The sequence below is a fragment of the Emydura macquarii genome, unplaced genomic scaffold, assembly GCF_026122565.2.
Source record: "Emydura macquarii macquarii isolate MOO-44397 ecotype Brisbane River unplaced genomic scaffold, CSIRO-AGI_Emac_v2 contig_1348, whole genome shotgun sequence".
NCBI classification, from domain to species: domain Eukaryota; kingdom Metazoa; phylum Chordata; order Testudines; family Chelidae; genus Emydura; species Emydura macquarii.
The window spans coordinates 17082100-17095008 of NW_027131485.1; the positions used below are offsets into that span (position 1 = coordinate 17082100).

At 41.6% G+C, this 12909-nt stretch overlaps 1 protein-coding gene across 4 annotated transcripts in view; it reads left to right on the forward strand.

Annotated features, from left to right (window-relative positions):
- The window catches only part of ABAT (4-aminobutyrate aminotransferase), a 124403-nt gene that overhangs the window by 9961 nt on the left and 101533 nt on the right, over positions 1-12909 (forward strand). Inside the window, exon 1 of one of the 4 annotated variants that reach the window (XM_067551278.1) lies at positions 9042-9138. The exons of the other annotated variants lie outside the window; for them this stretch is intronic. The gene's annotated coding sequence lies outside the window, so the exon portion shown is untranslated. Of the gene's footprint in view, positions 1-9041; positions 9139-12909 lie in introns of those variants that run through there. 4 annotated transcript variants of the gene reach the window in all.

The following is a 12909-nucleotide window of genomic DNA, read 5'->3' on the forward strand; positions in this document are numbered from 1 at the left end:
TTCTGGTTAACCATTGGTGTGAGCACAGCAGGATCATGATTTAGCATCCAAATTTGAGACCATCTCAAAGAGGCTGGCAGAAGTGGGCATCATTTAGATTGGTGTTTAGGGAGTACATCGAGTACCTGAAGACCCTCTACTGCAAGGCTGAGGATGGCAATGGCAAGTCTGAAAACTCGTTTTCTATGAGACGTTCAACCAGGTGCTTGCCACTGCCCAGAACTCACAGGCCTGCACAACATACTTCTGAACACAGATAGTTTGATGTGTAGACCAGAGGAAGAGGGGATGAGGACAGTAGTGGAGGAGACCACAGTGGAGTGGGGGGCAGAGTCTCAGGAACAGATCCAGGACCAAAACCACTTCTGCGCAAGGGTCTGGGAAGGCCAGGCAAGGTCTCCCACGATACACCACAAACCAATTCCTAGAGCAGCTCCAGTTGGTGAGGTGCAGGAACCCTGGGATACGCCCCCACAAATCGTAGCACCAAATTCCTGTAACTGCAGTGCCAGTGTGGAATGTAGGTATGTGGGTATACAAGTACAGGGCATGTGGTTGTTCTGAAGTGGGCTTGGCTAACGTGGCCTCGTGTGAGAGCCAAGATACAGATGCAGTGTAGACATACTCAAAATGAGTAGTCCAAGTGTCTTGTCAGTGGCAAGATTAGATTTAGAACTGAGGGGTTTTGACTCCTGTTCCCAGTATTCCCAAGGTAGGCAGATTCCATCTCCTGAAATTCCTTTTTCCTTTCTTTTTCAATTTAGAGTCAAACTTAAGAATCCCCCACCTCTCTTAACCAAATGGGAACATTGCACAGAAATGAGTTGGAAGCAAACAATTTGACTGATGTACACATTCATATAAAGCATTGAAAGTTAATTGTAAAAGTCAATAGATCCTAAAATCTGTTAGTATATTGGCTGTACATCATCACTTCCCATCAAGCCAAGCCATGGCATCTGTTTTCTTGCTTTGAATTGAATGGATCTGTGGCTGATCTCCTTCTCTTCACTCTTGAGTTTGAATTTTGTGTGTGTGATATATATAAAGAGCATGGATATATTATGGGGAGACTAAATCTTCATGGGTCCCAGGGAGGGTGTGAGGCATTTTCCCCTTATTGCTTTGTTACCAGATCATACCCTGAAGATTCTGAACCTAAAGGTTGAACATTGCAACTGTAATTGCCAATTTATTTAGCACCATGATTTCTTTCAAGGAGGCTCATTGAATGGTATGTGTTATTGCTCAAAAGAAAAATCTTTGCGCCAGTTATCAGGAGCCTTCCAGACATAGGTGAATCTGAGCCAAATACTCCTGTATGTTCTTTTTCCATATGGGCATAGTTGGTAGTGGAAGAGCTGAGTGTCTATCTTCATCTGACAGGAGAAAGACCACTGAGGGCAGCTATATGTGGGAAGGAATCATAGAATATTAGAGTTGGAAGGGACCTCAAGAGATCATCGAGTCCAACCCCCTGCTCAAAGCAGGACTAACTAGAGGTGGTGGGGATTGAACCCACAGCCTCATACATGCAAAGCATGTGCTCAAACCATATTCTTGATGTGTTTAAGACTACAGGTAAGTGGTGGGAGAATGACACTTAAGTGCAGTGCAGTATTGACTCTATAGTATGTAGATTAAAGCAGTGTTTGTCAACCTTTTTTATACCAGAAACCAGCTTCTTATACTGTGTCTGGGAGATCACAGGGTCCGGTGCCAGTCCATGGACTGGTCATTGAGAAACACTAGATAGGCCTACCATATTAACTATCATTTGTGAAAGAATGAAAATGATAACAAATTTATAGAACAGCTATTTCCTTTCATAGGGAACATGCCAAGATATTCTTGTTCCTGTCTCTGATTTACTTTTAAATCCCCTTTTTTCATGGACTGTGCGGTACACTGAGGAACTAACATTAGATGCTGGAACTGCTACCAGCAAGTGATAATTAACTCTTTTGGTGACTCAGATTTCATCTATCCCAGTCATCTATCCCAGAGTATATGTGTATTGTAATATATTTTACCAGATCACAGTACTGTGCTATGAACATAGTCCCATTGCCTGAAACAATTCCCATGGGGGTAAGAAAAAGATGAAAACAATGCTTTTGTTGGGCAAATGGTATTTGTGCTAAAATAAAAGTTCCGGGATTTTTTTCCAAAGCCCGCAAAATGGCTCAAAGCCAAAATATTGTTGTAAACGCTTTCTTTGTAGCTTTTAACCTCTTTTCTAATTTATGGGCGCTGGAGTCTGTATCATGTCTCGGTGCTAGTTCCTGCTCCCAACCTTCCCCCTTTGGAGAAGTGGCATCCTGCGTGTTCCCCTCTCCCTTCCACCCCCATCCCTTAGCGAGACAGATACTTAGGAACCTAGCAAAGCAAACAAGACATTGGTGATGGTTAATAATTTGTGTGTATGTTGCTATATAGCAAATTGGGTTAGTACCCTGTGGAGATGTACTTGCTGGTGTAAATGGCACATCTTTAGAAGGCATGGTTTTGGGCATATTCTGTGCTAAAACCCTTGCATTTGTTAGCTTTGTGAGAAAAGACTTGTGCTTAGTTTGAGGCAGAAAATGACCATGACCATCTGTCTACCTCTTGAAATCCACCAACAAATGCAGACAATCAGAGTACCTTGTGAGCTTAGATTGTTAGCAAGCTTATTCCATTGAATATTTTAATATGTTGTTTTAAGATTTCAGTAAATATTTGTATAAACTTGCTATGTGTGACCTGAGAGAACAAATACAGACTACTGCAGTGTTGTCCCCATTTTGTGTCAATTTTAGTCCATAGTAGTTGGTAGCTGCCACAGTGACAGATACTGCAGTGAAAATATTCCTCTGCAGCTGCTGTTCCAGCTCAGGCTGTTGAATCTGTTCATTCTTCTACTACGTCAGATGAGGGAATTTCTCACTAGCTGCATTTGTGAATGTATATTGGGGTCACTGCTGAAAGCATTTCATCTGTAGTATCAAGGACACACATCTCACTTCTAGTAATAAGGTTGGCTTTTTTAAGAGACAATGCTACAGTGTGCTAGCTAAAGTGCTGTGCTTAGTGGGCCTGCAAAGCTGTTTTTGTTATTTCACAAAGAAAATAGAGGACCAGGTACAGTGTTTCTGTTACTGCTACAGAATTTCCCTCAAACACAAATAGCTTGCCTGCCTTTAGATTGTCTTGCACAGACCTTTCAAAGGACCCATCATAAACATATATCTGAGTATTAATACAAAAAGGAAGCATTTGTGCAGATGAGTGGCTGTATTGTAGTGCATAAAGTTTGTGTTTTTGCCTCTGGGTCTGAAATGGGTAAGTCCAGGGAACTGCAGCTCATTTCCTTTTCTGTGGCTAGATGCTGGGCAGTTTAAAGGCAAAAAAGCTCAGGATTCCTTGTGTTGGTGAGATTTTCTGATTAAAGCTTTTTGTCTCCATTGAAAAAACACATATAGTTCATTTACTCTCTGACTCCCCCCCAAAAAAAAGAATCTTGACCTTTTCAAGCTTTCCTAATCCATAAACCACAAAGTCGGCTTTGTTTATTCTGTCGAGCTTTATACATGTGATCCAGTTAATTAAATCTTAGTTCACAAATCAATGCCATCTCTTCTATAAGGTCTGCGAAAATTATAAGATTTCTGAATGGCACTTTACCTAACAAGATTACAGTTCAAGGTTTTTTCCTCTTGTAGCAACTATTGTTGCTAGCATCTTGTTGCAAACTGCTTTCTTAATGTTGTGATGGTCTCAGCTTTTGCAAGGAAAATTCAGAACTCTGAACTCAGCTGCAAACATGTATATAAGAGGAAGTAACTGTAGGTTATTTTTTTTTAAGTAATTTACTTTCTAAGTTTATACATGTGCTCTTGTAATGATGACAGACCTCAATCTTCAGGATAATATTGTCAGTAGAGCCTTATATTTGACCGGAGTCCTGTGGCTGCAAGATGTCCTCAGTGCCAGATGTTCCAGCTAACCCTATCCCTCCACAGCAGGATACAGTTAAATGGCAAAAGTGGTTGAAAACACAGGCCAACATTTTCATGCTTTGATGCTTGTCACAGGTAGATGATCACTGTGAATAGACCTAGGCCAGCTACTTTGGGTCAGAGCAGATGAGCCCAAATGAGCCAATTAAAGGAGGTAGGGCTACACCTAAGGCCATAAAGGTCTTCAGAGGGCAGGAAGTGGAATGATTGGAGCTGGCTGCGCCTGGGAAGAGTATATACAGAGAAGTGGAGCCAACTCTGGTGGTGGGTCCCTGGAACAAGGGGCCAAGTACTTAGGGGCGTAGCCCAGGGGTCAACAGAGAGTAGAGCTGATGTTGAGAAGGGAGCTGTTTGAAAAAAAAGTTGTCTGGGACAAGAGCAGGATTACAAGAGACCCTTGGAAGAGGAGACCATAAAACCCTAAGAGAAAGCGTGAGTTGAGGTTAGAGGTGATGCATGAGGTGGGGAAGGAGTATGTGGGGTCAAGTGCCCCCACCCCAGATTTCTGCCTTCTATTTGGCCCTGCTCCTTCGCATCCACATTGGGAGGGGAGGCTAACGGTGATGACAAGCAGCTTAGTCCAGCCCCGCATGGCAAGACTTGGGGAGAGAGCACCTCCTCCACCCCGAGACTCACCTCAGTGGGCCACCCAGCCTGTCTAGGTTGGAGGGGCACAACCAAAAATTGCAGCATCATTACAGAAGAGAGATTTCCCCCTGCCATCAGATGGGGTTGCCTCACAGCCATTGAGTCCACGAGCAGGCAGCAGCTAGCCAAGGAGACATATCACTGCTCTGCGCTGCTACGATCAGCACTTAAGGGAGCAGGGTCAAATGGAAGGCAGAAATCTCGGTGGAGGCATGTGACCGTGCATGGCTGCCCGCCCCCGCTCCCCCCCCAATCACACACGTCGCCTCTGGCTGAGAACCTGTTTTTGTTTGTTGTGTGCTTATGCTTTGACATGTAAACCTGCTTAAAGAAGACTGGGCATGGCAATGAGTGCTTGTTAAGCTGGGGAGAAGCTCTGCCATGTCACATACAGTGGAGAATGTGAGCACTCCGATCGGCCCCTGATACAGGAAGAGATTGAGATGGATCTTTGGGGCCCAGTGAAGAGGGAGAAGACAGAAGCAGTGCTACAGAGCAACCTATGGTCGTGAGGGGACGCTCAGGTAGCGGCCACTGTATATAGTGCCTAACATTAAGCACCCACACTCTGAATTTGTCTACACAAATATTTAATATTTAATTTGTGGCAAGTTGGAGTGTGAATTTTCCCTGCACTAGACTGCTGTGCACTTAGTGTCTCTCTGAACTCTGTTGTTGCACAAGAATTGTTCCTTAGTGCGTTTTGTTCTACTCCAGTTTCAAAGCAGAGTAAATCAAAGCACACCAAGGAACTCTTAGTGAATGTCAACAGAGTCAACATGGACAGTTGGTTAGTATGGGGGTAGATGTACATTCTAGTGTGCTGGAAACTGAATGTTTGGATAGACAAGCCCTTTATTTAGGTACCTGACTTCAGGCAATCAGGTTTGAAAATGTGGACTTCAATATCTAAGGCCTCAACTATGTCAGGAAGCAGAAGAAAATGTTTTCTTTCCCTGAAAGGCTTGTATCTTTACCTGGTATGTCTTGGTCTCCTATGGAAGAGACCAATATAGAAGTTCAGATTGTATGCATGTGGAATCAAGTGTGTAAAAATTAGAGGTGCTGAAATTGTTGGGTTTTTTATTTATTAGGAATCATCACATATTAAACACTTTTCTGAAAAAATTATTTGCTAGATATCCAGAATGAATCTGGGCAAGAGGACATGGAAAAATTACTATATTAAATGTTTAGCTAAAATTATTGTTGCAAGACATTCATTTATAACCCTGTCATTCTTCTTTTAGCTTAGAGTTTTCTATGTCGGCTCTCAACCAAAAAAGGTCAATTTCATTTTGCAAGTTTAGGTGGAAAATATGTTCAGCTCTTTTGAACTGTGAGGATGAAGACAGTCTTTTTCCCCCCATTGTAAAAATAATAATTGCCACACTTTTACACAGATTACTTAAAGTGGCTGAATTTTGAAATTTGGCATATGTATAGTACTCACCTTGGAATATTTCCATGATAAAATCTGGGAGGGAAATGTATTGGATAATAGTGAAGAGGCTGAGTAATCACTTTTGAGCAGTACTCACTCAGCATCTGCTAAGATTTATTCTTGGAGCATAATTAAACCCTGCCCCCTTTATAACATGACAGTGCACCATCGCTCAGCTCAGCAGACTTAAGGCTGCTGCTGGGACAGTCTGCACAAGGGAGATAGTGCTGTGTGTGTTTCAATGAAACATTCCAAATAAAATAACAGCATGGGCAGGAGACCGTGATCATGAAAAAACTGCACATCCTTTGATCGTCATAGTTTGGGCTGCATTCTCCCATGTGAAATTTTCAACAGTTGAGAAAATTGGATCAAGTCTTTTGGTGAAAACCTTACCCTTGATCCATTGACAGTGCAGCTTGTTGTTATAACTTGGTTTGTTCCGATTGTAAATGTCTGGTATGGACAGGATTCAGAAATGTCCAGTACATCTTACTTGCATTTTTCCTTCATTTCCCTCCTGCTATTTCCCCTTCTCACATGTTGTTCATGAGGCCAGAACAAAACTCTTTTCTCAAATCCTCTAGATTGTCTTCAGTGCAGTGTCCTTCCAGAGTCACGTGGGCAGATCTTTCCCACACATACCTTTTCAAGTCGTTGGACCTCTTGATAAGGACCTCTCCTGTCTCTAGCTTGGGCAACACTATTCCTTCTTTTCCCTGTTCCTAATACTGGTTCAGCTCCACCAGTGGGAATGCTAATGTAGACAATGCAACAGTATTTTTACCACTTTCTCTCATAGACTTGCTTTTGAGCAGGCTTAGTGCTAGTGGCCACCTGAAATCCTGTCTACTTCTCCTTTTGTTGCTACCTGCAAAAGAGCTGAAGCAGTGTTCGCAACAGTGAGAGACTTTCCCAGTTAAAAGACTAAGGTAGATCTGGCATATAAGACAGGAGCTACTGCAGATAGCCATTCTGTCTACAGGGACCAGGAGAAGGTTGGAAGAGCGTGTGCTGGATCTTTCAGGGATAGGCTCTGTAGGCTGAAAGACCTGGTGACATGGAAAAGAAGGTTGGGAAAGAGAGAGAAAACTGGGAGATATGGACAGAAAAGGAAGGGAGAGAGTCGATCCTGCCAGAGCTTTCCCCTGTGACCTTCATCTGTCATAGGAACTGCAGCTTCAGGAAAGTTAGTTCAGGTATCTAGGTTATCCGATACATCCAAAGCACTTGACCTAAGTTGGGGTATGTGTATGTGTGTGTGGTATTTTTGTGCATTAGGTTGTGGGGGGTTCAAACGTAGAGGAGTATTATCAATGAGTGTGTTTTCTATTTCTGAAGATTTCTATGAGGTTCATGCTTCTGTCTAGCACAAGTTCTTTTTCACTCAATCAACTAAATGTGGGTGCGGAATTTCTTCAGAACTGCCTTCAAATTAGAATATCATCTTTATTGACAACTAGATGAGACTGTTTGTTACAACCTTGTTTTTTCTATTGTAGCCTGTTCAGTTAGTAGTTGTAATAGGGAAAGACTGGTAAGTGGAGACCTGGGAAGGGAAATAAAGCAATGAAAGTATTTTTACAGTGGCTCCATTTTTTTACTTTGTTGGGGGGGTATTTGAATCAATTTTCAGGTGTTCAACTTGATTTCCATTTGTAGTTTTCATACCAACAAAGAGAAAAGCTGCAGCCTGCTTGGAAATTGGTGCCCTGGCACTTCCTGGACTCCTGCTATTCCTTTTTCTGTAATCTGGGATTCCCAGAAGAGACAGAGGGTATTCAACAAGATTTGGCAGTACCTTTTCTCCTCTGATCATTATGTCCACTAAAATCTGAGCTTGCGCTCAGTGTGTTAAGGCATGCAGAAAGGGTGTTGCAACAAATAATTAAGGGGAATGCAAAAGGTAGGAATCAGTAATTTTCAGGAAAGTGAAAGAACAGTGTCTTCTGTACAGCATCCAACACACAGTCCTGACTGGGGCCTTTCGGCATTACCATAATATCGATATTTATTGCCAATAAAGCAAAGGACTGAGCAGGTGTATTATATAAACTTCCTGGTAGCATAGCATTGCAGATGCACCTCATGCCTAATCTGCAATCTCTCAGGTGTAGTTTATTGGTAATATAAATTATTAGGATAACACCTAGAGAGCCCAGATGAGATAAATCTGGACCCTATTGTGCTAGGCGCTGTACAAATATATAGTGAGAGACGTTCCCTGCACAGAAGACTGGACAACAAAGGGGAAGGATAGGATCATCATACATAGAATGAACAAAGATGTTGTTTGTGACATGGGCAAGATTTTTTTTTTAATTAATCTGCCAGCATCCCTTTACGTTAAATGTCTAAAATGTGGACATACGTGTCCAAAGAATGAACAAATCCATTCTTCCCTGTAATCTGTTTTTCTACCTCTGGTGCAGACAACAGATTCTATTACATGGTACTATTTTAATATGAGTTTTTTAATGTGAATGAATTAAAATTGGGACACCAGGCGGAAAGTGAGGTGGGGAAAATAAATTCTGAATAGCTCAGTGGATAGGTCTGATAGTGTTTTTAAAAAATGGTTGCCTTGCTCGGTGTTAGAGGAAGATAATACTGCTAGTTTCAAAAACTATTTAGAAATCAAAACAAACGGTACTAGCATGACAAGACAGATTTCAGCAATAAAATACCTATTGATGATGAGTCAATTCAAAGACCTAGCACTGCCTCATTTTCCTATGCCATGAGGAAGGACCAAAATTATGGGTGTGATCTCCAAATTCTTTTTAATTCCATTGATTCAGGCTTAAAGTATCACTGAGTGAGTTGACTCCAAGAGTCTTCAGAGAGGAGGTATGCCAGCTACATTACATCCAGGGATGAGGCTGTTGGCTCTTCTCGGTGTTCTCTCATCCTTGCCAGCACAAAGCAAAATCTTGTCTCTCACTTCAGTTATTGCTGCAATGTAACTGCTGGGAAAGGGAAATAGGATCGCCAAATGTGAATGAGTGTTTGGCAGTGGAGAAGGAATTAGCCCAGAATGAAGGGGTAAGTGAAAACCCAAGATTCCTGCTTGGAACACTTTATTTTCCCAGGTTGCTGCATGAGAGAAGTTAGAGAACCTTGGTATATACAATGACTTGGAGAGTGGATTTACAAGGGACAGTCAGTACTTGGATAACTGCTTCAAAGTGCTCTGGCAATTTTAAAAAGCAAGTTCAGTTAATATAAAAAGATCATGTTTCTGTTGTAACAAATATTTAGAGACAGGGTTCTGGTGATCTGGCGGTAATGGCAGGTAGCAATAGGGACTTGATTCAGAATATAATAATACCTTGAATGCAGGCTTTATGGCTGGGAAGAGCCTTAAATTGTACAGTTAATAGCGTTCCTGGCTGCTTTCTTTTTGGTGGAATAATCATAGGTAACAAACCTTTTAGTGCTATTTTTTTCTTCCCATTCTTAAAGCCAGAATAATTGTTCGTTTTGCGTGTCTTTCTGCAGCCACAGGAAGTAAGCGACTGTTCTTCTTAAACTGTAGTCAGTACCCTAATTTTTAAATGGCCACACATTCAGATGGCAGTATTTCCATTTCAATCCAAAGGGTCAAATTCTGATCTCATTTACACTGGTATAAATAAGAGGTAACTATGGACTTACACCTTTGTAACTGAGATCAGAATCTGGCCATCAGTCTCCACTGTAGCTAATTTGTGGCATGATGGAACTCAGTCCAGACAGAGGTGAAACTGATTATAAACATTCTGGCAGTTGTGGGGTGTTAATATTTTTTAGAATTATAATGACATTTTTAAAATCTGCTTGTTATTAAATATGGGGGCATGTTAAATGAAGGACAACAGTGGTGTAAGCAGGTATAGTATAAACATCTGCAACATTATTCTGCCAGTGCATGTCCATTTGGTGTGCAGGTCTTCCACTTCTCAATCTTAGCTTGCTATTCTTGAGTCCCCCCTGGAATGCAGCCAGCATGGGTATGTCTAACAGCATCATAAAATATTTGAAGTCAGGGAAAATGCTATTCAAGGGATGCCCAGTACTGATTATTAGAGGGACCAAATCACTGCTCTGTTTGTGTCTCTTACCTCTTTACATTTTTATAATGTTACATGTTACTCTGTGTTTGAAGGGGGTGTATAAGGGGAAGAGGGGCTTTTCATGAATTGAATTTTGGACTGGCCATTCCAGCTTTTGTGGAGGCCTCTGTCCCATACATCATCTGCAGATATTTTCCTTTCACTGAAATAATTCCTTTCCTCTGAAACAGAATTTGGGGCCAAGTTGCATCTATGCTGGGTCCCAGTGTGGCATCTGCTCTCTAAACTCTGGAGCAGTGTGGTACACGGTGCAATCAGGGCACCCACACTCCACATTACAGAACAAGGCAGCAAGGTTGGAAGTGGACCCTTTAAGGCGATGGGCTAAACTGGGAGGTGCTCAGTACTTAGTGGGTTTCTTGACTGATCCAAGACAATAGCAGACTGCTTGGCTCTGCTGTCAGAAGGCTGAGAGACCATATGCCACTGTGTGAGAGGACAGCAGGATCATTGATTGAGAAGTCTTGGGATGTGTGTTTGGCAGGAATTCCAGCTGATGGGCAGCCTCAGAACAGTTAGAGTACAGAGGAGGAAGGAAGGATGTTTGCTTGGGCTTTTTTGTCACCCCGCCCTGCCCCCACCACACACACCCATGCACTACAAACACATGCATACTCCTGCTGCCACCTTTGTTCAGTGTACATATTGTTTATTTGGTATCATAGAAGCAGGCAGATGCACAGTGGGCCAGACATAATCGGCAAGAAGGAACTGATGCACATGCAGCGTTCCAAAACTGTAGAGGCCAGGTTGGGATGGATATGGAAGGAGGAAGATGCCGAGAGAGGGAAAGAGAACAGGAGAAGAGCAAATAATGAGGACTAAAGGAAGAGGAGTAAAGATAAAAGGAAGGGCTTTCTGGAGGTATGATAGATAACACATTTTCTACACACCAGGCTTTTTAGTGTATGGGCCAGTCCTTTCATTCCAAAAAAGGTCCTTGTGTATTTAAGGGAAACAGTATCTTTCTGCGTTTTTCTGTGTCTTGATTTCCTTATTCTGATAATCCTGTCTAACCAGAAGTCCTGGAATAATACTTGAAAAGGAAAAAAATGACCCAACAAACCTGCATTAATTTCTAGCATCAGTTTTTCACAAGGTTTGCCTCAATATTTGTCAACTCAGTGCTGAGGAATGAACCAAGTTCAGATGATATACAGACAATATTTTAAGTAAACGCAAGAACCTTCTGAGTAAGGTCATAATAGCCTATGTCCTATCTGGATGTATTGCTTGTATAGAGTGGAGTTTCTTAAGAATTATGATTTTCACTCCTCTGATTGGCCGCTGGTGTGACATTAGTGTGAATGCAGGAAATCTGCAGTGCAAATAATGTTCCTGATCAGTCTGTTAAATTAGTGGCTCTCAACCTATCCAGACTACTGTACCAATTTCAGGAGTCTGATCAGTCTTCAATATCCCCAAGTTTCAACTCACTTAAAAATTACTTGCTTACAAAATCAGACACAAAAATACAAGTGTCACAGCACACTATTACTGAAAAATTGCTTACTTTCTCATTTTTACCATATCATTATAAAATAAATCAATTGGAATATAAATATTGTGCTTACATTTCAGTGTATAGTATACAGAGCAGTATAAACAAGTCATTGTCTGTATGAAACTTTAGTTTATGCTGACTTTGCTAGTGCTTTTTATGTAGCCTGTTGTAAAACTAGGCAAATATCTAGATGAGTTGATGTACCTCCCGGAAGACCTCTGCGTATCCCTTGGGGTACACGTACCCCTGGTTGAGAACCACTGTGTTAAATGACTAGGAACAGCTCTTAAGGTCAAGTTTAATTGTACTGTTGGGGGAGGGGAGAGAAAGCAACTGATTTATTAAATGTGGTCAAAATCCACAAATGGCTCTTACATAATGGATTTCTACATTCCAATTAGTAAGCAGGCTTTGCAGGCATGCAATGGTGATCCCAAAGCATGTCATAAAACTTCAACTTTCAACTTCTGATTAACTCTCATTAACTTTCTGCCATTAACTAGCAGGAGCGAGAGAGGAAGTGCAAGCTGCAATGTTTCTTGTTCAAGGCTTCAGTAGGTTAGCAAAGGATATTGACTTGGCAGTGTTCAGTAAAATTGCTTTATTATTGTTAAGTGCTGCATTTGAGTCAGTCTCACTTATAATGTATCTGTTTTATGGGTGATAAACTTTGGACTGTCACCTTTTTTGAGCTGGCTACAACAGTGCTCCCACTTGATAGCTGGGTGCAAGAGAAGTTAAATACAATCCAAGAACAACTAAAGGAAACATCCTTAAGGAAAGCGCTCTGCTGACCCATTGCGCTGGGGCTATTTACTTCAGCATCCTGTCAATGAAAAATAAAAGTTCCGATTTGCAGAGTCTATCACAATTAAAATGCCAAACGTAACAGCTTATTTCTTCCACTGTACAAATATGCCAAATTCATCCCTGTGTAACTTCACTGAAACCACATGGAGTCACACTGACAGTGAATTTAGCCCAATGTCTTAGGAAAGATTGTCACATTATTAATGTTTACCCGTGCCTTTCTAAAATGATACTGAAGTAATTGGGGCAGGCTTGTTTGACCCATGCAGAAAACTAAAGAAACTATTGAACCAACTTCTGTTAGTGAGAGAGACAAGCTTTTGAGCTTACACAGAGCTCTTATAAAATATATTATCTAGCCGCCTTGTCTCTAATATCGTCTCACCT